The sequence below is a fragment of the Crotalus tigris genome, unplaced genomic scaffold, assembly GCF_016545835.1.
Source record: "Crotalus tigris isolate CLP2741 ecotype Arizona unplaced genomic scaffold, ASM1654583v1 scf7180000018891.247784533:1973344, whole genome shotgun sequence".
Taxonomy (NCBI): Eukaryota; Metazoa; Chordata; class Lepidosauria; order Squamata; family Viperidae; genus Crotalus; species Crotalus tigris.
In genome coordinates, this window is record NW_024097260.1 from 1,974,468 (window position 1) to 1,999,626 (window position 25,159).

Below are 25,159 nucleotides of genomic sequence, written 5' to 3' on the forward strand. Positions count from 1 at the left end.
AGTCTAGTCTAAATCGGGAGATGATTCTACAAATCATCATTTGCCAACTCCTTAATTCTCACTGGTTCGCAGGGAGGCTGTGAAAAGTAAAAGAACCCTCCATCCTCATGTACGGGTTGTTAATTGCAGAGGGAAAATAGCCGAACTGGTGCAATTCTTGTAACCAGTGGTGGTATTCAGCCAGTTCCCACCACTTTGTCTGAACCGGTAGCTATTTTTTGTTGCCCAGGCCCAGAATGGACCTCCGGAAGCGGCATCCACACAGAGAACCGGTTGTTCACCCATTTGAATGCCACCACTGCTTGTAACCCTACCTTAATTAATCTTGCTAAACATGTAGACCAGGATGTCAACTCGCAACGTCAACGTGACGTGTCGCGACGTATCGTGACTTTTTTCTCCATTTGCCACAGTGGGGTAGGCATGGCAGTTTGACACCCCTGATGTAAATTATGAGAATCATTTTTGAAAAATCAGCTGCTTTGGGTTTTAGGCTGCGATCAAGTGCCTGACAGCTATAAAATATCAAGGACAAAATTGGACTTAGATTTAAATGTTTCAATCCATGTTTAATTTAATGCAGCATAGGGAGAGTTTAGGTATGTTTTTTAAAAAAGAAAGAAAGAACCTGGATTGGATTTCAATAGAAGCCAATTTCCAAAATCACCTCAAAGTCCATTTATGATGTTGAATGAAGTCATAGGCAGTGCCCTTTTTTCTCTGACAAATTTAATTGTTCTCTGTTTTTTTGTTTTTGAACATTTGTCTGAACAAGCACAGAGGCTTCTGGAAATGTTAATTACAATACAGAGAGAGGGAGAGAGGGGGGAGAGAAAAAAAGAGAAAGAAGAGAAAGAGAAAGAGAGACAGAAAGACACAGAGAGAGAGATAGGGAAGAGAAAGAAAAAAAAATGAAATAAATAATAAAAAATAATAAACTTTATTGCCATTGTATGTGTATACACAGTATACACATACACGAAAATTTACGTGACACCCAAGACCAGGTCCGACACACATAATCCCCAAGCACACTCCCACCCACCACAGTTCCCCACCTCTAAAACCACCCAAACATCACCAACAGACCAATAATACTGTCCAACAGTTCACTGATGGTGGCCCTTTAGTTCATTATTAAGTGCAATTATAGCTCTGGGATAAAAACTATTCAAAAACGTGTGGTCCGAGCAAAAGAAGAAGAAAGAAAGAAAGAAAGAAAGAAAGAAAGAAAGAAAGAAAGAAAGAAAGAAAGAACAGGAGACAAGATAGAAAGCAAAAGAGAGAAAGAGAGAGAAAGATAGAGAGATCTATTGATAAAAGTATTGCTCTAGTTACACGGTTATTAAATGAGTTGGTTTCTTACAAATCCTTAGATCTTGGCAAGAGACTGAGATAGTAAAACAACTCTCTGTACCATCTCTGCTTTCTTATGGAAGGAGACGTTGCTGGCATTTGGTTCAATACACATACTTCCTGTCATCTGCATATAATAGGATTACTAATTGATTTGCTGCAGATGCTGACTCTCAGGCGGATGGTGGGATAAATTAAGAAAATTGATTTTTTCCCTCTCCTCCTTAGCTTGTAATTATGAATGGCACCCCAGCATGCCTTTCTAACCCATCAAAAGGTTGTAACATCTGCAACAACTCTTGTTGCTAAGTTCTTGTCCTGGCTAAGTCCAACTAACCTGAAGGTTATATTTGTTGTGTGTGGGGGGGTGTGGTTTCTATGAGTTGAGTTTCAAAACGCTTTCTGGTATTCTGAGGCAGGTGTCGTTGAGCTAGGATTTTTCCGGACAGCAAAAGAATGATTACCGTTTTCTTCCATCTCCGAGTTTTCGGGCTGGTTTGCAGCTGTAGCTGGGGAAGGAAGAACGGATGATCACAAAGTTCTTCCATCCTTGGATTTATCCAAAGGAAAAAAAGGATTGAGTTACAGACATTTCAGCTATTTGATACTCCTGCTTCTTTTTTTTTCTCTCTCAGTTGAGGGTGAAATGTCTGAATTCCCTTGGTGAAAATCATTTGATAAATGAGGGTGCCAGCCATTTTTCTGATAATGGAGGAATGTGCTGATATTCTGACCTTGAGTTTTTTTCAAGTTCTTATCCATCTCTTGGGTTTTGAGAAGCTCATATCGTTGGAAACCAACCATAGTGGCTGATGCGGTATTTCTCTTCTCTAGAAAAATCCTACAGCTAAGGTAGGCTTGTCCAACCTTGCCAACTTTAAGACTTGTGGACTTCAACTCCCAGAATTTCCCAGCCTCCCCTTGGGGAATTCTGAAGTCCACAAGTCCTTAAAGTTGCCATCTTTGGATGCCCCTGATCTAAGGCCAACGTATTGATGTCTCTTTCTTTTATCTGGTTTTGGGTTCCACCATCTGAGATCTTGCTTTGATGGATCCATCTCACATCCATGCAAAACTCTGTTTTCTTCTTATTACGCCATCTTAAAAAGGGGAAATTACAGATGTGGGTAGAATGCACAAAAGCACATCTGAAACCATCCAGGGGATGGATCACTTCTTTCTCAGAACCCATCTCTGAAAAAAATATCACCTCCTTCAGATGATGGTTGAAATCCAGCAAACCGAGCCGAGGTGGCGCAGCAGTTAGAGTGCAGTACTGCAGGCCCTTTGCTGACTATGTTCAGCAGGTCAGCGTTCAATCTCACCGGCTCAAGTTGACTCAGCCTTCCATCCTTCCGGGGTAGGTAAAATAAGGACCCAGATTGTTGGGGGGGCAATGTAAATATATATATATACATTGCTTACTGGTGTACACCGCTTAGAGAGTGCTTGCACTTAAAAGCGGTATATAAGTCTCATAAATAAATAATAAACCAGATCCACTGCTTTTATTGCCTTCCTTCCTTCCTTCCTTCCTTCCTTCCTTCCTTCCTTCCTTCCTTCCTTCCTTCCTTCCTTCCTTCCTTCCTTCCCCTCCCTCCCTCCCTCCCTTCCATTCTTTCTTCTTTTTTCTTTCTTTCTTTCTTTCCTTATCTTTCTTTCTTTCTTTCTTTCTTTCTTTCTTTTTCTTTCTTTTCTGTCTTGAGTTCAGTAGCCTAGATAGACTACTTTCCAGCAGGTCTGGAAGGAAGGCGGTTTTGGTTTGGCATGAGCTGGGTGCTATGATTCCTTGAGTATCTATGCCTCTGGGGCAAAGCCCACTTCAGAGTCCTGCTTCTGAATGTCATTCCTCATTAGCTTAACACCCCTCTTGATTTGTTGACACCTCTGAAAATATAGAAATAATCGTCCAGATGGATTCCAAACCGCCGTCCTTTGTCTGACCCCATTCCTGCCTCATCTAAACATAGGTTTTTTTCTGCTGAACTGGCAATCCTGCCTCTTCATCTTCTTTCTAATTCCACGTTATGCCATTTTTTTTAAGAAGTAGCACTTCAGCTGATGATGGGAAGTTTCTCCTTGGTTCCTTTATAATGAGAAGAAGGAATCGGGTTGGCATGGTTCCAATATCTGAGGGGCTGCCACAAAGAAGAGGGGGTCATCCTGTTCTCCAAAGGGACCTTGGAAAAGTTCAGAGAAGAGCAACTAAAATGATCAAAGGCCTGGAGACTAAGACATATGAAGAACGGCTGCAGGACATGGATTTGGCTAGTCTAAGAAAAGAAGAAATAGGGAGACATGATAGCAGTCTTCCAGTATCTGAGTGGGCTGCCACAAAGAAGAGGGCATCCAACTATTCTCCAAAGCACCAGAGGGGCAAGACGAAAAACAATGGTTGGGAAACCAAGCAACCTGAAATTAAGGAGAACTTCCTAACAGTGAGGACAATCAACCAGTGGAACAGCTTTGCCTTCAGAAATCGCAGGCGCTCCATCCTGGAGATTTTTAAGAAGAGACCAGACAGTCATTGTCTGAATGGTATAGGTTCTCCCTGCTCGAACAGGGGGCTTGATTAGAAGACCTCCAAGGTCCCTTCCAGCTCTGTTCTATTCTAAAGCACCAGAAGGCACAACAAGAACCAATGGTGAACCATCAAGGAGAGAACACCTGGAACTAAGGAAAAACTTCCTGACAGTGAGAACAATTAACCAGTGGAACGGCTTGCCTTCAGAAGTTGTGGGTGCTCCATCGCTGGAGGTTGTCAAGAAGAAACTGGACACCCGTTCGTCCGGGATGGTACAGGGTCTCCTGCTTGGCCCCCAGTAAAGACCTCCAAGGTCCCATCCAAGTCTGAAATATTGTTATTCTCAGTTGGGGCCCCTTGGCATTGTGTGCCAAAGCCAAAAGGTTGAAACTTCCTGCGAGAATGAGGAACCGTTGAAGGTTGAACTACTAGACCCCGGTAGGACACCTTGGCTCTTTTATGACTGGTGGACTTCAACTCCCAGAATTCCTGAGCCAGCATGGCTCAGCTTGGAAACCTCTCCCTGTCCCCTCAGCATAGCTGACTGGAATTCTGGGAGTTGAAGTCCATGAGTCATCAAAGAGCCAAGGTTGCCTACCCCTGCCCTAGACCATGTGAGCCAGGTAAGGTTGGTGATGGACCTGGTTGAGTGGGACAGAGATGGTCTCAGTTCAGTTGCCACCTTTTCAGGTACAATGGGAGCCTCTTCGCACTGAGAAGACAGGAGCTATGTAATTACATAATCCATTGCTTTCCACAACTGTGGCATTTTATCTCTTCTCACACGTAGCCCAATTGCAGTAGGATTCGTGATTCGTTCTGGAACTTATTAGGAAGGACTCTTGGACACCTTAGATAAACATGGCCAACCACTTTTTTGTGACGCCGCATGCAACCTTTTTTCTTACCCTGAAGGCACCCCTAAACTCTGTCATGGAGGCTCTGCACCCCTTCTCCCCCCCCCAAATTCATAGGCAGGGCTAGGAGAAAACTGGTCTGACTAGGATTGCTACGTCACTGCAGGCCAAAAGCAAGATTGGCATCTCCTGGCTTATGGCGATGCATGAATCCAGTCCAAAGCAGCTCGCCAGAAGGCTACTTTGATGAATAAATAATAATAAATCCTGTCTATTTTCTCACGGAAGAAAATGGGGCACTGGATCTCCCCATCACCACCACCTGTAATAGAAAATTGACAGGTTTAAAAAAAAGGGGGGGGGCATCCAGATGGACTTGAATATATGGAGCATTCGCAGTTCTTATAAAAAATAAATCTCTCAGCTGCCTGCAGCCACACGGAACCGAGAGAGACATTCCTGTCACGCCAACATTGCCTCAGTAATTAAAGCTTTCCCTAGCCAAGGGTTTCCAATTCTTTCTTTCTTTCTTTCTTTCTTTTCTTTCTTTCTTTTTCTTTTTTTCCCTTTCTTTCTTTCTTTTTCTTTCTTTCTTTCTTTTTTTAACTTTTAGCCGCAGCTTTTCTGGAAGCGAAGAGTTTTTCATTCTGTCAAGAAAGTTTCTGTCTGTTTTGAAAGCAAAGCGTCTTTGCGGTTGATGGGAGTCTGTTTTCCCCCTTTCTCTCAGTCAGGGGTCTGGAGGGCCGTATTGCCTCCTTTTGATCTTAGAGTAGACCAGCTGTATCTCCAGCTTCAGCAAAGGTTGCATCCGCTTGTATCTGCTCGGCAAAGTCATCTCTATACATTCTGAGCAGAAGGCAGCACTGTGTCAATGTTTGCTGAGCTGATCAACTCCACGGAGAAGCTGGACAATACGTGGGCGTATCAACTTCTAAGTGACTCCTGACAAGATCTGATTTCCGAGGGCTGCGCGTGATCAGTTTGCACACTTGGTCTGCAAGTTAGCCTTCGTTTTCCCCTAGAGAGGATGGTGGCCAATCAATGTTGCTTGCCTGTTTCGCTTAATCCTGCAACCAACCTTCCTTCCTTCCTCCTTCCTTCCTTCCTTCCTTCCTTCCTTCCTTCCTTCCTTCCTTCCTTCCTTTCCTTCCTTCCTTCCTTCCTTCCCTTTTCTTTTCTCTCTCTCTTTCCCTTTTCCTTCCTTCCCTCCTTTTCCCTTTTCATTCTCCTTCCTTCTTCTCCTCCCACCCCTTCCTTCCCATTTCCACCCTCCCCTCTCCCTTCCTTCTCTCTTTCCTTCCTTCCTTCTTCCCTCCCCTTCTCCTTTCCCATATTTCCTCTTCTTCCCATCTTTTCCCTTCCCCTTCCTCTTCCTTCCTTCTTTCCTTCCTTCATCCTTCCCTCCCTCTCCTTCTCCTTTCTCTTCCTTCCTTTCCTTCTCCCTTCCTTCCTTCATCCTTCCTCCCTCTCCTTCTCCTTTCTCTTCTTCCTTTCCTTTCCTTCCTTCATCCTTCCCTCCCTCTCCTTCTCCTTTCTCTTCCTTCCTTTCCTTTCCTTCCTTCATCCTTCCCTCCCTCTCCTTCTCCTTTCTCTTCCTTCCTTTCCTTTCCTTCCTTCCTTCATCCTTCCCTCCCTCTCCTTCTCTTTTCTCTTCCTTCCTTTCCTTTCTTTCCTTCATCCTTCCCTCCCTCTTCTTCTCCTTTCTCTTCTTTCCTTTCCTTTCTTTCCTTTCCTTCCTTCATCCTTCCTTCCTCTTCTTCTCCTTTCTCTTCCTTCCTTCCCTTCCCTTCCCTTCCCTTCCCTTCCCTTCCTTCCCTTCCTTCCTTCCCCATTCAGAGTTTCAGGCCCCACATCAGCAAGTAATCTGTGTTCTCCACAGAGGTCTGCAGGACTTTGATGGATTGGGCAATTCCAACATTGCGGTCAAAAGGTTTTCTGCCGTAAATTTTATCTCCTCTCTCTGTCTCTATTCCCAGATGATCTGCAATGTGGATATATCTCTTTGCGAGGGGAAATCACCATCTCCTAACCATTTTCTTGCTCTCTAGCACCAGAGAAACCGTCTCCATCTCACTCCACTTAGCTTGTTTGAGATCAGGCAAGGTCAGAGGGATGCTGAGATCTTGTTGCAAATTCACAACCAGCCCTCTTTTCAAAATGGCCAGCAGGCAGCATCTTTAATTCTCCCTGAAATGAATGGGACAGTGTATTTTTTAAGGAAGTGTGTGTGTGGGGGGGGGGGAGGGGACAGTGACAATTCTTCACACTTTGAAATAGGATTTTTCTCTTGGACTAATTACTTATGAGCGTCCTGGTGATGAAAGAAACCTTTACAGCCGGTAACAATCCTAGTTGTTTTCTGCATATGCTCAGCACAAGGAGCTGTGAGACAGGCAGTCCTTCTGCTTACCACGCTGGACATTCAAAGTTACGTGTAAATTACAACGGCACTGGGAAAAAAGTGACTTGTGACCGTTTTCCACACTTAAGACCGTCCCGGCTTCCCCACGGTCACGTGATCGAAATTCAGACGCTTGGCAACTAGCATGTACTTGTGACGGTTTGCAGCGTCCCTGCATCATGTGAATCCTTTGTGACCTTCTGATAACCAAGTCAGTGGGGGGAAAGCCAGAATCACTTAAGGATTGTGTTACTGACAGTGAGAACAATAAATCAATGGAATATTTTGTCTCCAGAGGTTGTGAGTGCTCCATCACTGGATGCTTTTAATAGAGATTGGACAGCCAGTTTGTCTGAAATAGTATAGGATCTCCTGCCTGAGCAGAGGTTGGACTAGAAGACCTCCAAGGTCCCTTCCAGCTCTATTCTACTCTACTCTACTCTACTCTACTCTACTCTACTCTACTCTACTCCTTATTTCTATTCTATTCTATTCTATTCTATTCTACTCTACTCTACTCTACTCTACTCCTTATTTCTATTCTATTCTATTCTATTCTATTCTATTCTATTCTATTCTATTCTATTCTATTCTATTCTATTCTGATTCTACTCTACTCTACTCTACTCTACTCTACTCTACTCCTTATTTCTATTCTATTCTATTCTATTCTATTCTATTCTATTCTATTCTACTTCTACTCTACTCTACTCTACTCCTTATTTCTATTCTATTTCTATTCTATTCGCTATTCTATTCTATTCTATGCTACTCTACTCTCTCTTATTCTATTCTATTCTATTCTCTATTCTATTCTACTATTCTACTCTACTCTACTCTACTCTACTCTACTCTACTCTAACACACTACTCTATTCCTTATTTCTATTCTATTCTATTCTATTCTATTCTATTCCACTTTACTCTACTCCTTATTTCTATTCTATTCTATTCTATTCTATTCTATTCTATTCTATTCTATTCTTCTATTCTATTCTATTCTATTCTATTCTATTCTATTCTATTCTATTCTTCTATTCTTATTCACTTCTGTTATTCTGTTTATATAGTTGATTCTATATCCATACAGACAATGGATATTCTCTCAAAAATATACCCCTCTATTATATTACATGCTCTCCACAAAGAATGCCACTTGCAAGGAAGGAAGTTGGAATGAAGCCTGCAGGGCTATAGCGACGAGTGTAATTTTAAAAAGCTGCTGCATTGTGTTAGTAACTGGAAGCCCTGTATGGACTTTTCCCTGAAATGGGAAAAAATGAACTTGTGATTTATGACTTTAAAGATTAGAAAGGGTAGAATATCCAAGGAAGGAAGCCATAATACAAGTTTAGAATGATAGGATAAAACAGAAATGCATGTGTTACTGTTGTAAAGATCAAAGCTGCTTCTTTTCTATCTTTTTCTTTTCTTCTCTTCTCTTCTTTCTCTTTCTTTCTTTCCTTCCTTCCTTCCTTCCTTCCTTTCTTTCTTTTCTTTCTTTCTTTCTTTCTTTCTTTCTTTCTTTCTTTCTTTCTTTCTTTCTTTCTTTCTTTCTTTTCTCCTTCCTCCCTCCATGATCAAAGAGAGAAGCAACCTGGAACTAAGGAGGAATTTCCTAACAGTGAGGACAATTAACCAATGGAACAGCTTTTCCTTCAGAAATCATGGGCGCTCCATCACTGGAGGTTTTTAAGAATAGACTGGACAGTCATTGTCTGAAATGGTATGGTTCTCCTGCTTGAGCAGGGGCTGGACTAGAAGACCTCCAAGGTCCCTTCCAGCTCTATTCTATTCTTTCTTTCTTCTCTACATTTCCCCCTTCCTTTAAATTTGTCCTGTTTCTACTCTGTAAAAAAAAAAAAAATCTTCCACAAAAATTATTAAAATAAAAGTTGCTGCACCAGTGAGTATCTAGCTTTCCAAAGTCAACACTGGTTTGCTTAAATTACGAATGAAGTCAGCGTGCGCTTATAAATCAGTCGTCTGTTTTTCCCTCCACCCAGTCAGCCTCTTGCAAAATTGCTCTCCGTGTAATAAAAAGGGAGCACTTGTAATCATAACTCTCGATTTTGCAGGGAAGCTTCCTAATCCAACTTTTATCTGGAGACATAATTTTTAGTCATATTTCAGAGGAGAGAATGCCAGGAGCGAGAGAGACGAATGTGGATTGTAATGATGGGAATTGCATCTCTTGCCAGCCAGATTTCACCGGTTGCAAACGTGGCTTGCCCTTTTCTCTCTGTGGAAGGAGAGGCAATTTTTTTTGTGACCCAGAGGGCAGGTTGAAATCCCCCAAAACATGCTGGGGTGGTCCTCACAAAATGACTGCCAGGGGGCTGAAGGCTCTGTAAAACAGCTGCCGTTGTAGGTGTCGCAGCTCGCAAAATGCCCATTTATCAGACACTTGCTGCCATTTATTGTGTTTCGCCTCCTGGTATGATCCTAATTTAAGTTAGCCTTTTTTCTCTTAGTATGAACAAAACTAGAGCTGTTTTTTCTAAAAAATCCCTGTGGAGTTTATGTTGGCCTGTTTGTATTTATATACTGTAGGTTTGAACTAGGGGCAATTATTGGAAATATAGTTGATAGCTGATTCCCCTCCTCCTCCTCCTCCTCCTCCTCCTCCTCCTCCTCCTCCTCCTCCTCCTCCTCCTTCTTCTTCTTCTTTCTTCTTCTTCTTCTTCTTCTTCTTCTTCTTCTTCTTTCTTCTTCTTCTCTTCTTCTTCTTCTTCTTCTTCTTCTTCTTCTCCTTCCTTCTCCTTCGCCTTCTCCTTCTCCTCCTTTCCCTCCTCCTCCTCTTCTTCTTCTTCTCCTTCTCCTGCCCTCCTCCTCCTCCCCTCCCTCCCCCCTCCCCCTCCCCTCCCCCTCTTCTTCTTCTTCTTCTTCTCTTCTTCTTCTTCTTCTTCTTCTTCTTCTTCTTCTTCTTCTTCTCTTCTTCTTTCTTCTTCTCTCTTCTCCTTCTCCTTCTCCTTCCCTTCTCCTTCCCCTGCTGCCCTCCTCCTCCTCTTCTTCTCCTTCTCCTTCTCCTTCTTCTTCTCTTTCTCCTTCCCCTCCTGCCCTCCTCCTCCTCCTCCCCCTCCCCTCCCCCCTCCCCCCTCCTCCTCCTCCTTCTTCTTCTTCTCCTTCTCCTTCTCCTTCCCCTCCTGCCCTCCTCCTCCTCCCCCTCCACCCTCCTCCTCCTCCTCCTCCTCCTCTTCTTCTTCGTCTTCTTCTTCTTCTTCTTCTTCTTCTTCTTCTTCTTCTTCTTCTTCTTCTTCTTCTTCTTCTTCTTCTTCTTCTTCTTCTCCTCCTCCTTCTCCTCCTCCTCCTCCTCCTCCTTCTCCTTCCACTCCTCCCCTTCTTCCCCCTCTTCCTCTTATTCCTCCTCCTCTTCCTTCCTCCCCTCCTCCCCTCCTCCTCCTCCTCCTTCTTCTTCTTCCTCTTCCTCCTCCTGAGGTCAATGCGATACCCTTTCTGACTTTCTGACAAGCAAAGTCAACAGGGAAGCCACATTCACTGAACAATCGTAGTGATTCGCTTAACAATCGCAGCAAGGGAGGCCCTAAGAATGGGGCACCGCTCACTTAAAAGCAGCCATCCTGCTTAGCAACAGAAATGTTGGTCTCAGTCGTGTTTGTAAGTCGAGGACCCGCCTGTATGGTGTACTTTGATAAACTTGGTAAAGGAAAACAAGAGCTTTGTCAGTGGATGCAAGGGTCTCCCTGAAGTTAATGGCCGTGAACGATTGTCAAAAGGCGTTCCTCCAGCAACGGTGAGTCCAACTGAAAAACAAATGACCTAACCCAAGTCTGTAATATATCAGCCAACTTGTGTAATAGCCTGAACCACACCTCTGAATGGGAGAAGGGGGAAAGTACACGTATTGTGTCATTTGCAAGATGGATGAGGGTTGTTTATGCAGCTTGCGGGGGGGGGGGAATATTCATCAGTTCACGGGCCAAATTTCAACATACAAGGAAGACTTGTTGTGCATGACAGATTTCTCCCATTTCTTCTGGAGCTGAAGGCTCATTCGTCTTTGGAGAAAGCAACATGGCTGAACATATTCCTTTATTAACACTGATGTCGTTACCTTGTTTGGCAATGAAACGTCTGCAAGAAAACAACCAAGCTCAGAGAGCACCAAGGACCTCACAGTACTCCTCCTCTCCTCCTCCTCCTCCTCCTCCTCCTCCTCCTCCTCTTCCTCCTCCTCCTCCTCCTCTCCTCAATATACAGACCAGCAATTGAAGTAGACAGCCATCCATTCGGTGCTACCCAAAGCTTGAGCGACAAGCACAATTTTTTCTTAATGCCAGAATACTTCACACCTTTAGTATGAACTGAAGATAAGGAAGAATGAACTAATTTCAAGCTAGAATGATCAAAGAGACGACCCATTCTTCAACTCCTAAATCTCTCTCTCTCTCTCTCTCTCTCTCTCTCTCTCTCTCTCTCTCTCTTGGAGAGAGGCCGTCTTCTTGATGTGTTTCCTTTGTTCAAGATTAGATAATGGAGCCTTCTTGAAGTCTAAGCTAGTCTAATGGTGTCTCTGACTCTTCTTTCCAGTCAAGCCAACTGTTGAATTAAGGATTAAGTGGTTGTGATTTATTGCTCATGTAAAGTCTGCCAGTTTGGGACAATAAGCATCCCGGTTGCAGAAAATTAGGAATATAGCATGAAGAAATTGCATTTAAGGATGGGTACATGTCAGCCGGAACCGGCTGACATATATGAGGATAGCAAGCACAGTTTTGTGAACTACAGAACAGCAAAGTCTTCTGCCTCTAACAAAGCACCAAGCCATGGCTGATTTTGACCAATTCTGTAAAAAAAAAAATGCATGGACAGAAAATCACTCTACCCGGATAAAGTCAGATGGAGCAGTTCAGAGACGAGCAACTAAGATGTTCAAAGGCCTGGAGGCTAAAACATACGAAGAACAGCTGCGGGACCTGGGTTTGGCTAGCGACTCGAAAGAAAAGAAGAAATAGGGGAAACATGATAGCAGTGTTTCAGTATCTGAGGGGCTACCACAAGGCAGAGGGAGTCACGTTATTCTTCAAAGCACCAGAGGGAAGGACGAGAAACAATGGATGGAAACTAATCAAAGAGAGAAGCAACCTGGAATTAAGGAGAAACTTCCTGACAGTGAGGACAATTAACCAGTGGAACAGATTACCTCCAGAAATCGTGGGCGCTCCATCACTGGAGATCTTTAAGAAAAGACTAAACAATCACCTGTCTGAGATGGTGTAGGTTCTCCTGCTTAAGTGGGGGGGCTGGACTAGAAGACCTTCAAGGTCCCTTCCAGCTCTATTCTATTCCTATCTTTAAGAAGTGGGGTATTGCTCTGCTTGCCAAATTTCTTTGTCACAGACCAACCTGAAACTAGGTAAAGTGGTACCCCAGAGTTCAAGAACTTCTGATCAATCATTTAATGCACAAAAAGCCAAGAGGCCATCATGGAAGAATTCCAGCCACTGTTGAGTATCCAATTCAACTTCGGTTTAGAATAATCAATGTATCTATTCCCCCCCCCCCCGATTCACTCCATCTAAAGAGTTAGAAGCAATTTGGGGAAGGTTGCGTTGTGTGTGTGTGTGATAACAATTCCAGTCTGCTCCATATTCTGCTAACAGCCTGATCTCATATTAGATGGTTTATTTGACCACGTGAGCAGAAACCCGTTCAATTCTTGGCAGAAATGTGTGGAAAGTGCACTCCAGTGTCACTTCTGTGAAACCTAAGGGTCCTTCAAAAATATTTTCACAACCCACACTGCAAATACTTATATGTTCACTTGAAAAGGTTATGGGAAAATTGCAAAATCGCAAACAGATTCGATCATGTTTGAATAGGCCTTGATGCTTCCACCACCACCCTTCTTAGACACAGTTGCTAGCTGTGAAAAAGCACTTTCCTTTGCCCAACGTGGAATGATGACCATTGAGACTTTGGGCCTGGCTATGGTTTGTTCTTGAGACGATTTCATCCATCAGAACAACTTATATGAGATTCTTCAAACAAAGCAAGCTTCTTAAATACGCCAAAAGGCTTGAAGGGCAAAGCCAATCAATAGCCCAGCAAGAATTTGAGGCAGTCTTTATTTGCACAGTTTTCTTTGCGTTGTTTTCTTACTTCCATCCTTGAGTAGTTTTCTCATTCATATAGTCAGGCTGCACTTGGAATACTGCATCCAGTTTTGGTCACCACGACACGAAAAAGATGTTGAGACTCTAGAAGGACTGCAGAGAAGAGCAACAAAGATGATTGTGGGACTGGAGGCTAAAACATATGAAGAACAGTTGCAGGAACTGGGCATGGCTAATCTAGTGAAGAGAAGGACCAGGGCAGACATGATAGCAGTCTTCCAATATTTGAGGGGCTTCCACAGAGAGGAGGGGGTCAACCTAATTCTACAAAGCACCAGAAGGCAAGGCAAGAAAAATGGATGGAAACTAATGAAGAAAAGAAGCAACCTAGAATTAAGGAGAAACTTCCTAACAGGGAGAACAATTAATCAACTTGCCTTCTGAAGCTGTGGATGCTTCATCATTGGAGGCTTTTAAGAAGAGACTGGACAGCCATTTGTCTGAAATGGTCTAGGGTCTCCTTCTTGAGCAGAGGTTTAGACTACAAGTCTCCAAGGTCTTTCTTTTCCAACTTTATTATTCTATTATTCTATCCTGACTCAAATGCTACCATGAATCTGAAGCTTCTTCTCGAAACTTTAAAAAAGGTCCAGAATCTCTGACAACTGCTGGATCCCTCCAGCCTAATGCTAAATAATGCCAAACTCCATCAATGATCTTTAGAGGAATTACATTCCCATCAAATATGTCCTTTCAACTTAATTTAATTGATGTTTCCTACTAAGCCTTCAAGTAGTAAAAGCAGAAATTGGCTATAGAGTCCTATCTGTAGTCTGGTTCAGATTCATTCTGTCTTGGATGATCGGAAGAGAGAGATATTTCATTCTGGACATTATCAGGATGGCATAGCAAGTCTGGTGCAGTTTATCTAAAAAGTGTCTAGCTTGATGTAATCTATATTTCGTATGGGAAGTATATATGACAGGATCAACATTCTCAACTAGAAGAACTGCCTTACTGTAAGGGCATTCAGGATCTGAGATGGTTGGAATTTGCAGCCTTGGTGGATCACTGGGGACATTTGAAATTTGGAGACGATGCTATGAGTCCTCTATCAAAGTAGCCATTGTGTTAGTGATGGCCATACTCAAAGTACTGTGAAGGCAATACTCAAAGTACTAATGGGTGAAAGAGTGAAGTTGTTTTTTTGATATACCTTACAACCTCAAGAAGTTTTAGATGGGTGGACTTCCAGAATTTTTAGCCTTGTCAAGGTTGAGAAACAGAATAAAAGAATAGCAAAGTTGGAAGGGACCTTTGGGATCTTCTAGTCCAACCCCTTGCTCAAGCAAGAAACCCTAAACCATTTCAGACAAAATGTTGTCCAATCTCTTCTTAAAAACCTCCAGTTTTGGAGCATCCACAACTTCTGGAGGCAAGTCATTCCACTAGTTGATTGTTCTCACTGTCAGGAAGATTCTTCTTAGTTCTAGGTTGCTTCTCTCCTTGATTAGTTTCCATCCATTGTTTCTTGTCCTACTTTCTGGTGTTTTGGAGATTAGGTTGACCGACTCTTTGTGGCAGCACCTTAGATATTGGAATACATGCCACCCTTAAGGATCATTTCTTTTGAGAGTGAGAGAAGCAAATAGGGTTTTTAAACAAGGCACTGGAATTCCATGACCCAGTTAATTTTCCAAAAATCCATATTCATTGGTAGAAATGAACAAATCCACCAAGCATCTGCAGATCAAACCTGTGTCTGTCATGAGTACTGAAAATAAGTTCTTCATATGAAATCCAGACCACCAGTGATGGAGACATTGATAAGATGCAGAAGAAGTTGTTAGAATCATCCTAACATTCTCCCCCGTCCTTTGTTTGCCAGGTTCCTGGCTGGCCTATAGCTGACATACAGATCACTGATTTATTTTATACTGCTATGATAATACATTGCAGTTCCAGGAGCTTTTTATAACTCTCCTAAAGCTTTTGATGCCTCGGGGCAAACCTTCAGAATGTGTGGGCAGTTAAATGATACTTTCAAGATGCCAATATGGATTTTATATTTTCACTCCAAAACCTTTCCAAATATAGATAAAGGTGACCAAGAATTTTTGAATGAAGATCTCAAGAGAGCTAAAACAAGACTTTTAGCAGAATCTTGAGCTCTCTTGAGATCTTCACCCAAAAAGTCTTGGTCACCTTGGTCTTAGCAGAATGCCATCATGCAAAGAAGCAAAATACGGGAAGTCCTTGACTTACAACTGCTATTTGGGGCCAGAATTTCTGTTGTTGAGCAAGGCAGTTGGTAGACTAGACTAGACTAGAGTAGAAAATAGAATAGAAAATAGAATAGAATAGAGTAGAGTAGAGTAGCGTAACGTAGCATAGCATAGAGTAGTGTAGAGTAGAATAGAAAATAGAATAGAATAGAAAATAGAATAGAGTAGCATAGAGTGACATAGAATAGAAGAGAAGAGAATAGAATAGAATAGAATAGAATAGAATAGAATAGAATAGAATAGAATAGAATAGAATAGAATAGTTGGAAGGGACCTTGTAGGTCATCCAGTCCAACTGCCCACTCAAGAAGACCCTACACCATTTCTGACAGATGGCAGTCCAGTTTCTTCTTGAACGCTTCCAGTGATGAAGTTCCCACAACTTCTGGAGGCCAACTGTTCCATTGGTTGATTGTTCTCACTGTCAGAAAATTTTTCCTTAGTTCCAAGTTGAATCTCTCTTTGATCATTTTTCATCTGTTATTCCTTGCCTGGCCTTTGGGTGATTTGGAAAATAGGTTGACCCCTCCTCTTTGTGACAGCCCCTCAAATATTGGAAGACTGCTATCAGGTCTCCCCTGGTCCTTCTCTTCACTAGACTATGTCCAGTTCCTGCAACCACTCTTCATCTGTTTTAGCCTCTAGTTTAGTGAGCTATGCCTGATTTTAAGCCCTTTGTTGGTCACAGTTAAGCAAATTAAGCAGTCATTAATCGAATCTTGCTTCTTTGCTTGTCGGAAGCCAGCTGGGATAGTTGGAAAGGACCCTGGGATGCTTCAACCATCATAAATACATGCCAGTTGCCAAATGCCCATATTTTGATGATGTGATCATGGTGTGTGTGTGTGTGTGTGTGTGTGTGTGTGTGTATGTGGTCATAAGGATGCAAGGATTGATGATAAGTTACTTTTTTTTTCAGTGCAGCCACTAAAAGGAGGTTATAAGTTGAAGACCACCCATAACCTGTAAAATAAGTCAGGGTTTTATCCATTTTATGTACATTGATCTAGAACACGGTGTCAAACTCAGTTGCGTCACATGACGTATCGTGACGTTTTCTGCCTTTGGGGAGCTAGGGGGGGCGTGGCCTGCACGTGACGCATCCAGCCCATGGGCCACCAGTTGGACACCCCTGGTCTAGAATGTAGGATTTCTCCTTTTTCTCTGCAGTTGCACTCAGCTTTGCAACACAACGTCTATATTATTCCCACAACGTGCATATGGTGATAAGCTGTGTGGTTCCCCAACACCGGCTACGTTTTTCTTCTCTAATTGATTTAACCTCTGGTGTGGACTCAGCCCATTTGGTTAGCCTATGATTGGATCTAGCACGCCAAGCTCAGGATGATTGAGGGCTTCAATTAAGTGCTTTTATGTGAAGGCAACTGCAAGACTTCCAGCTGTGAAAACGGGCTGCAATAGAGGAGGATGAGCATCTTCAGAACAGATGGCAGTGTCACCTAAATCAAATCCGGCCCATTTATTTTTGCTCAGAATTGCTTAGATCAGAAGCAAATTGCAAGAGTGCTCTTTCTGACAATTAGAATAGAATAAAAGGGACTTTGGAGGTCTTCCAGTCCAGCCCCCTGCTCAACCAGGAGGATCTCTACCATTTCAGACAAGTGACTGTTTAGCCTCTTCTTAAAAACCTCCAATGATGGAGCGCCCATGATTTCTGGAGGAAACTGTTCCACTGGTTAATTGTCCTCACCGTCAGGAAGTTTCTTCTTAATTCCAGGTTGCTTCTCTCTTTGATCAGTTTCCAGCCATTGTTTCGTGTCCTGCCCTCTGGTGCTTTGCTGAATAACGTGACCCCTTCTTCTTGGTGGCAGCCCCTCAAATATTGGAACACTGCTATCATGTCTCCCCTATTTCTTCTTTTCATTAGACAAGTCTTTCTTTCCTCTTCAAATTATCCCCCACCCCATTCAAGACTGCCTTTTTTCCCCATTGTTGGATCTACCTTTGCTTCAAAAGGTCTCAATCAACTGTTGGTGGAAATGCACCTTCATCAGCTTAAGCCTGGTGATCTTCAACGGAGATACTTGGAATCAAAGGGATGTCAGGTTCCCCCCACATATTATGCTCACCTTTCCAGGGGTGTCTTTAAAGGGGGTCAAAATGATCACAGATTCCATGCATTTTTTCAGCTATCAGAATGTGCAGAAAAATGGTGGAGCTTTGACGTCAGGGTAGTGGTCTCCATCTTCATGTTTTTTACCCTTTCTCAGTGGACACCACTGCACTTTCCCTTCTCCATGTTTACTTGTCCTATGCCTAGACACCATTCTCAGCCCAAACCCCATCAGCTCTGTCTCCCAAACTCCCACCATGGGGTGGAGGTTGGACCATTGGTGCAATGAAGATGTAATAATAATAATAAAGTTGGAAGGGACCTTGGAGGTCATCAAGTCCAATCCCCTGGACAGCCATTTCGAACAAGTGGCTGTCCAGTTTCTTCTTAAAAACTTCCAGTGTTGGAGAATTCACCACTTCTGGAGGAAGGTTGTTCCACTGGTTAATTGTTCTAACTGTCAGGAAGTTTCTCCTTAGTTCTAGGTTGCTTCTCTCTTTGGTTAGTTTCCATCCATTGCTTCTTGTCCTGTCTTCTGGTGCTTTGGAGACTAGCTTGACTCCCTCTTCTTTGGGGCAGCCCTTGAGATATTGCAAGACTGCTATCCTGTCCCCCCTCAGTTAGATCTTTCCTAAAGGGTCAACAGGAAAGTTGGCCTTGGGCTTGCTCTCCTCTCTCCAATGGAGACCCTGCAGGCATCAGATAGTTGAAACCCTCCCCTAATCCTCACCCCTCTCTCCAAAGTGGAGATTTTTCCAAGTGCACCAAGGTATCCATCATCCGTTGGTCTGCTTCCCCCTTAAATTGAAACAGCTGCAGCTGGAAACTCTTTGCAAAACAACAATGATTATTTTCCCCATGGGCAGCAATGAGGAAAACCCATCTGTAAATTGTTCAGGTTGTGTGTGTGTGTGTGTGCGCGCGCTTGCGCGTGTTGAGGGGGGAAGGAGGAAATATTTGTTTTTTCTTCCAACCCAAGGCAGGGAAGCTCAGGTCTCACCCAAATGTTTAAGGGATCAGGGATTAGCGGGGGAAGCGGGTTGAAGAAGCAGGTGGTGGAAGAGATTAGCTATGTATTATGCCAGATACGTCTTGGGGACCAGCGGTGTGGAAGGCCACCAGATTCTGGCATTAGGAGATAGGCTCATACGTCTTGGGGACCAGCGGTGTGGAAGGCCACCAGATTCTGGCATTAGGAGATAGGCTCCCCAGGCAATGTGTTCTATTGTTTATAACATGGAACACATCTGTAGCATTGTACGGCCTCCCAGATAGCACAACTTCTCCAAGAGTTGTCTCTTGTGTTCCAAAGGGTGCAATTATTTCGCTCTCTTTGGCCCTCGTTTTGCTCTGCAAGTCATTTTCTGAAGATCTTCATAAGAGCTCATTGCTGCAGCCCACCAAGTTAGAGACTGTATTTTGTATATGTGTGCGCGTGTGTGTTTAGTCTAATGAAAAGAAGGACTGGGGGGTGACAAGATAACAGTATTCCAGTATTTGAGGGGCTGCCACAAAGAAGAAGGGGTCAGCCTATTCTCCAAAGCACCGGAAGGCAGGAGAAGAACTAATCAAGGAGAGAAGCAACCTAGAACTAAGGAGAAATTTCAGTTAGACTCAGACCAATCAACCAGTGGAACGGCTCGCCTCCAGAAGTTGTGGGTGCTCCCTGAAAGTTTTTAAGAAGAGTAAGAGGCTGGACTAGAAGACCTCCAAGGTCCCTTCCAATCCATATTATTCTATGTTCCATTGCAAATCACAGAGTGAACGGATGGGGAAGTAGCCAACAATTATTGAGGCAGCAAGTAAGAATATAGACAGCTCCAAGCAGGATGCTTATTATTATGATGATTATCTCCTGCTTGAGTAGGGGGTTGAGCTAGAAGACCTCCAACTCTGTTATTCTGCTAGAGGTCATATCAGCATCTCCACAGTACATAAACCTAGCTTTTGCAAAAAAAAAAAAAAAAAAATTTCTTGTAGGGCAGTGGTTCTCAACCTTTTTAATGCCGTGACCCCCAACCAGTCATAAGTTGAGGACTACTCAACCGGTCGTAAGTTGAGGACTACTCAACTGGTGCAGCACCATTTGCAGAATGGGACTTTTGGCAGGCTCAGCAGGGCAGAGACAGCCTGGACAATGAAAGCCAATAGAATTAGCTTTTGAAAGCCAATAGAATTAGACTCTATTGAAAGCCAGTAGAATTAGACTCTTGAAAGCCAATAGAATTAGACTTTGAAAGCCAATAGAATTAGACTCTGTTGAAAGCCAATAGAATTAGACTCTATTTTGAAAGCCAATAGAATTTGAAAGCCAATAGAATTAGATTCTATTCAAGAGAGTCTATTCTATTGGCTTTCAAAAGCCAATAGAATAAAAGGGAGTAGCACAGCTAAGGAAAAGGGGAAAAAAAATGGCGGACTGTGTTGTTTGGCGACCCCCGTGAAATGGTCATTCGACCCCAAATGGGGTCCCGACCCACAGGTTGAGAACCACTGTTGTAGGGAATTGTCCCCAGTGGGAAATTGCGGTTGTTTTTTTTTTTTTTTTTCCTGGAGGGAAGCTAAGATTTTTGATCTGTTTCGTTTTGAGTTGGATCTAAAAAGAACCCTTACTTGGCCGAGCAAAGGGAAATTTCCGTCGCATTTCTCTGCATGAAATCCAACTGCGATATTTTGAGATGTCTGCTTGATGCAACCGGTAACTTGTGCTGAAAGGCTGGTCTGGAAGCCTCAGAAGAAGAACCTCCGCTTCTCCCAGCCACGCAGAAAGATTCGGGAGGTTTGCAAAGAAGCGAGGAAGCCGCAACCACATCAGAAATCCTCCATTCAGACATGAATTATTTAAAACGTCTGTGGCGAGCTTGCCACTTTCTGTGAAGGCAGCTTCCTTCATCCCGGATTTATACACCCATCATTTTGAGTTTTGGGGGAAAGCTGTTTTTAGAACAAAGGGGGAAACCCCAGGAGTACATATTTTCGTTAAAATCGTTATTTCTTTCAACTTTGCTTTGCTTTCCTCTCCGGCTTTTCAACACAAGGAAATCTTGACTTTTGTACTGAATAATAGCAATAGTGATCCAAAAAAACATCCTCAGGCTGTGGATAACTTGATTAGTTATTTTTCTTGAGGTTCGCCCTGCCAAAAGTACCTGCTTTAAGAAGCTCTGTGAGTTGTGTGGAGAAGGAGGCGGAGGATCTGGAGAACATCTCCCCTTAACTTAACCGCGTGAGCCTAAAATGGCCTTGATTTGGCTAGGATTCTCCATTCTCCTTTTTTTTTTTTTTGCAAGGGAACGTACGAGCAAATAAAGCTAATTTTAGAATGGACGAGAAGCTCAGCTTAAGAGATCCTTCATTATGCTTTCAATATTTTTTCCCCTTTTCCTTTCTTCTTCGGTGCGCCTTGCAAAAGAAGGAAGCCAAAAGAAAGGATGGACAGAAGGCTCACTGTTTTTTAGATCTCTCGTATGTGGTTCATCGAAAACTTCTTTGCTTTTGTGGGAAGTTCAGCCCCCAGAGAAGGAAATATTAAAAGGGCAGGAAAATATATTTCCTCAAAAGATCTTGAAGAGGCAGAAAAGCATGCCCAGTTTTTCTTGATAGTCCCAGTTCTCCCTCCCCCAAGCAGAAGCCAGCGTTGTACAAATGCAGATGTAAACCATCACGAAGGTTGAAGCTAGGAGATTAAGAAGACAAAGACACCTAAAATCTACATATGCCACCCAAACTCTAAGACAGGACATAATAGGATTAACCCACAGATGCCAAAGGGCAAACCCAGACTCAGCTCAGAATACATGACACAGGAAATAGCCTCAAACAGGAACAGGAAATCACTCCAAACAAAAGGCTCAAGAGGGTATAAAAACCCACTCCCTACATGTGCTCAGCCCTTTTTCTCTCTCTCTTTTCTGCCAGACCATCTTCCTGTCTGGCTCTCCTCGTCAATAAACTACAACCTTCTTTTTAAAGCAGTTGCCATGTTGTTTATCTCTGACTTGGACTGAACCATGATGAAGATTTTTCTTCCAACACTTTCAGATCAGACATTGATCAAATCAAGATTCACTTAACAACCATGTTATTAACTTAACAACTGCAGTGATTCACTTAACAAGTGAGAATATAATAGAGTTGAAAGGACTCTTGGAAGTCTTCTAGTCCAGCCCCCTGCTCAAGCAGGAGAACCTATACCATCTCTTACAGATGAATGTCCAGTCTCTTCTTAAAAATCTCCAGTGATGGAGTGCCTATGATTTCTGGTGGCAAGCTGTTCCACTAGTTAATTGTCCTCGCTGTTAGGAAGTTTCTCCTTAATTCCAGCTTGCTTCTCTCTTTGGTCAGTTTCCAACCATTGTTTCTTGTTCTGCCCTCTGGTGCTTTGGGGGATAACTTGACCCCCTCTTCTTGGTGGTAGCCCTTCAAATACTGGAACCCTACTATCATGTCTCCCCGTGTCTTCTTTTCTTTAGACTAGCCAAACTCAAGTCCTGCAGCCGTTCTTTATATGTTGTAGGAAGGCTTGGACTTTGATTACCTAATCTTGACTTTTTCAACTCTTCCATAAACAGCCCTGCATTAAAAAGCAGTAATGGTCCCACAGAGCTAAAGTTTAAGAAAGCACGTCAGTTGAGCACCCTTCTTAAAATAAGGTGAGTTCAAAAAAAAAAAAAAAAAACCCCAAGGAAAGTGTTGGAATACGATCTCCAGCCTGTTTTTCAAATAACCCCACGCCCCTCCATCCACAAGTCTTTGCAATGAGCTCATTTGAGAAGGAAAGGGAGGGGGGAAAAGTATGTTTATCTAAGAAAGGTTTCTTGAAAGCCCAATGAGACAGATTTGAGGGGTTTGGAGTTACTGCAGACCACCGTAATTTTAGACCTGAATGGCCTTTTCCGATGCTCCAGGGATCAGTACATGCTGTGCAAAATCTGATGTGGTCTAAAGCAAATAAATTATTCCTTGGATCAGATTGCAAGGACCTCAATTGTGGATCGGATACACGATGTCCCTGTCCAGTGGAAAATAAAAACACAGCACAATACAGATTGAACTGCCACAGAATACTTTAGGAGATAAACGGGAAGAAAGAACAGATGCCGGTTCACCAGAGATATGCGGAAAAGACGAAGCTTAGCAAACTTTTAAATGTGGAGCAAATGCAACGCCCTTCCCCTGCCTTGGTTTTATCGTATCGTGTGAATGCAACCATTGTTATGCCGCCAAAGTTCTGTCCTGCACTTGTTATGGGCTCAAGACTTACCTTTTGCATAAAATCAGAGTAAGATTACGATGCGTGAAACACTGGGTTTTCTGGGGCATGGTTCAAAAGCTGAACCACTCCTGTGGCTTATTGGTCTACGCGTGTAATCTAAGTTGAGTCATTGAAATTTAATGGTTGCCCGAACTCCGGCAATTGTGATTTGTTTAAAAGATCAGAGCTTTGTAAAGAGATATAAAACCTCAGAGCCAGGGGGCTGTGTAGGGCTCCTAAAAAACCTCAATTGTGGCTCCGAAAAGCACCCCAATTGTACCATTTTTAACGTGTCTGAAGGGAAAGCAAGGACCGATAGATTTAGAATTTTTGTAGTTGAGGGTTGAACTGTGGGATCGTTGATGCTCTCTGAGCTTGGTGGTTTTCTTGCCGATATTTCATTTCCCAACTAGGTAACATCATCAGTGCTAGAAGGGAGTGGGGTTGAGAGGAGGAGGAGGACAAGGAGGAGGAGGACGAGGACTGTGGGGTCCTTGGTACCCTCTGAACTTGGTGGTTTTCTTGCAGATGTTTCATGATCCAACCAGGTAATATCATCAGTGCTAGAAGGGAGCGGGGTTGAGAAGAGGTGGAGGAGGAGGGGGAGGAGGAGGACTGTGGGGTCCTTGGTACCCTCTGAGCTTGGTGGTTTTCTTGCAGATGCTTCATTACTCAACTAGGTAACATCATCAGTGCTAGTGAGGTACGCAGGGAGGAGGAGGAGGGGGAGAGAGGAGGAAGACTGTGGGGTCCTTGGTGGCCTCTGAGCTTGGTGGTTTTCTTGCAGTCATTTCATGACCCAACTATAAGCAACATCAGTGCTAGAAGAGATGGAGATGTACGGAGAGGAGGAGGAGGAGGAGGAAGATTGTGGGGTCCTTGGTGCTCTCTGAGCTTCGTGGATTTCTTGCAAACATTTAATGACCCAACTAGGTAACATCATCAGAACTAAGGAACAGGGGCGTAAGCCAGTGCATGGGTAGAGAAAGACCTCGTGGCCTACCTTTGATTTCAGTTAACTATAGCAAGAAATCAAAACAACCATACGTTTTGTCCTCATCCTAGGTGTCGTTTTGTGGCGTGTGGCCTCCAGGGGCCAAGTGTGACCCTCAACTTGAAAACGTGGGATCCTTCCCTCTATGGAGAGATTTTCCTGGGGGGGGGGTGTTTCAAACGTCACGTGACATCCCCTCCTTTCCTTCCCCTCCCCAAACAAACCAAACCAGAGAAAAGACCTGCTTGTCCAGAGCATTTCTCTTTGTTCTTCTGGTGTCCCTCTGAGCTGTTTTTCACCGTGCAGTCTACATTTTCCCTTTCATGATCCTCTTTTGAAATATGCCTCTCCTTTTCTTCATTCCTCACTGGGTCATCTTGTCTCCAGGCCTGGTTTACTGAACTTGATGCCGATGCCAAGCCCTCAATCATCTTCCTGTCCTCAGCTTTCCCTGAACTGGCTCCGATTTGTCAATGTTTTCTTCTGACAAAGAGACACCCGACACTTTCACCGATGGAGAATTTACGACTTCTTCTTCTTCTCCTTTTTCTTTTTCCATGATGTGCATTGCAATTGTTCCAAAGTCTGCTGACCTTTACGGGCTCCAGGGTGGCTTGCAAACCTGAATCTCATTTGTTACCGATCTTCTCTGGGATAAAATCTGGATGCAAAGTTCTGGTTTTCTCCTGCATCAGAAAAGCTTGAGCTTTCTTGATGATGTCAACCATCCCGGATTTAACCTAGGCCACTGCTCAATCAGTCAGTTCCCCTTCTGAAATTAAAATTCAGAATAGAGTTGGAAGGGACCTTGGAGGTCTTCTAGTCCAACCCTTTGCGCAAGCAGGAGACCCTATACCATGTCAGATAAGTGGCTGTCCAGTCTCTTCTTAAAAACCTCCATTGATGAAGCATCGACTCCTTCTGAAGGCAAGATGTTCCACTGGTTAATTGTCCTCACTTTTAGGAAGTTTCTCCTTAATTCCAGGTTGCTTCTCTCTTTGATCAGTTTCCAACCATTGTTTCTTGTCTTTCCCTCTGGTGCTTTGGAGAATAAGTTGACCCCCCCCCCTCTTCTTGGTGGCAGCCAAATACTGGAAGACTGCTATCATGGCCAAACCCAAGTCTTGCAGCCGTTCTTCATAGGTTTTAGTCTCCAGGCCTTTAATCACCTTAGTTGTTATTCTTTGCACTTTTTCCAAAGTCTCTTAGCTCTTTTCCAAACTCACAGTTAAGTAGTTTGCAAAAGACCAACTGCATTCAGGTTAACAGGACAATGAGGTGCATTAGAAGGCCCCATTAGGACCCAACCTTGACATTGGAGTTATTTAACCCTTTGCA

The 25,159-nt window shown here is 43.3% G+C and overlaps 1 protein-coding gene across 1 annotated transcript in view; it reads left to right on the top strand.

Moving 5' to 3' along the window:
- The window catches only part of ADGRD1 (adhesion G protein-coupled receptor D1), a 115,407-nt gene that overhangs the window by 24,769 nt on the left and 65,479 nt on the right, over window positions 1-25,159 (top strand).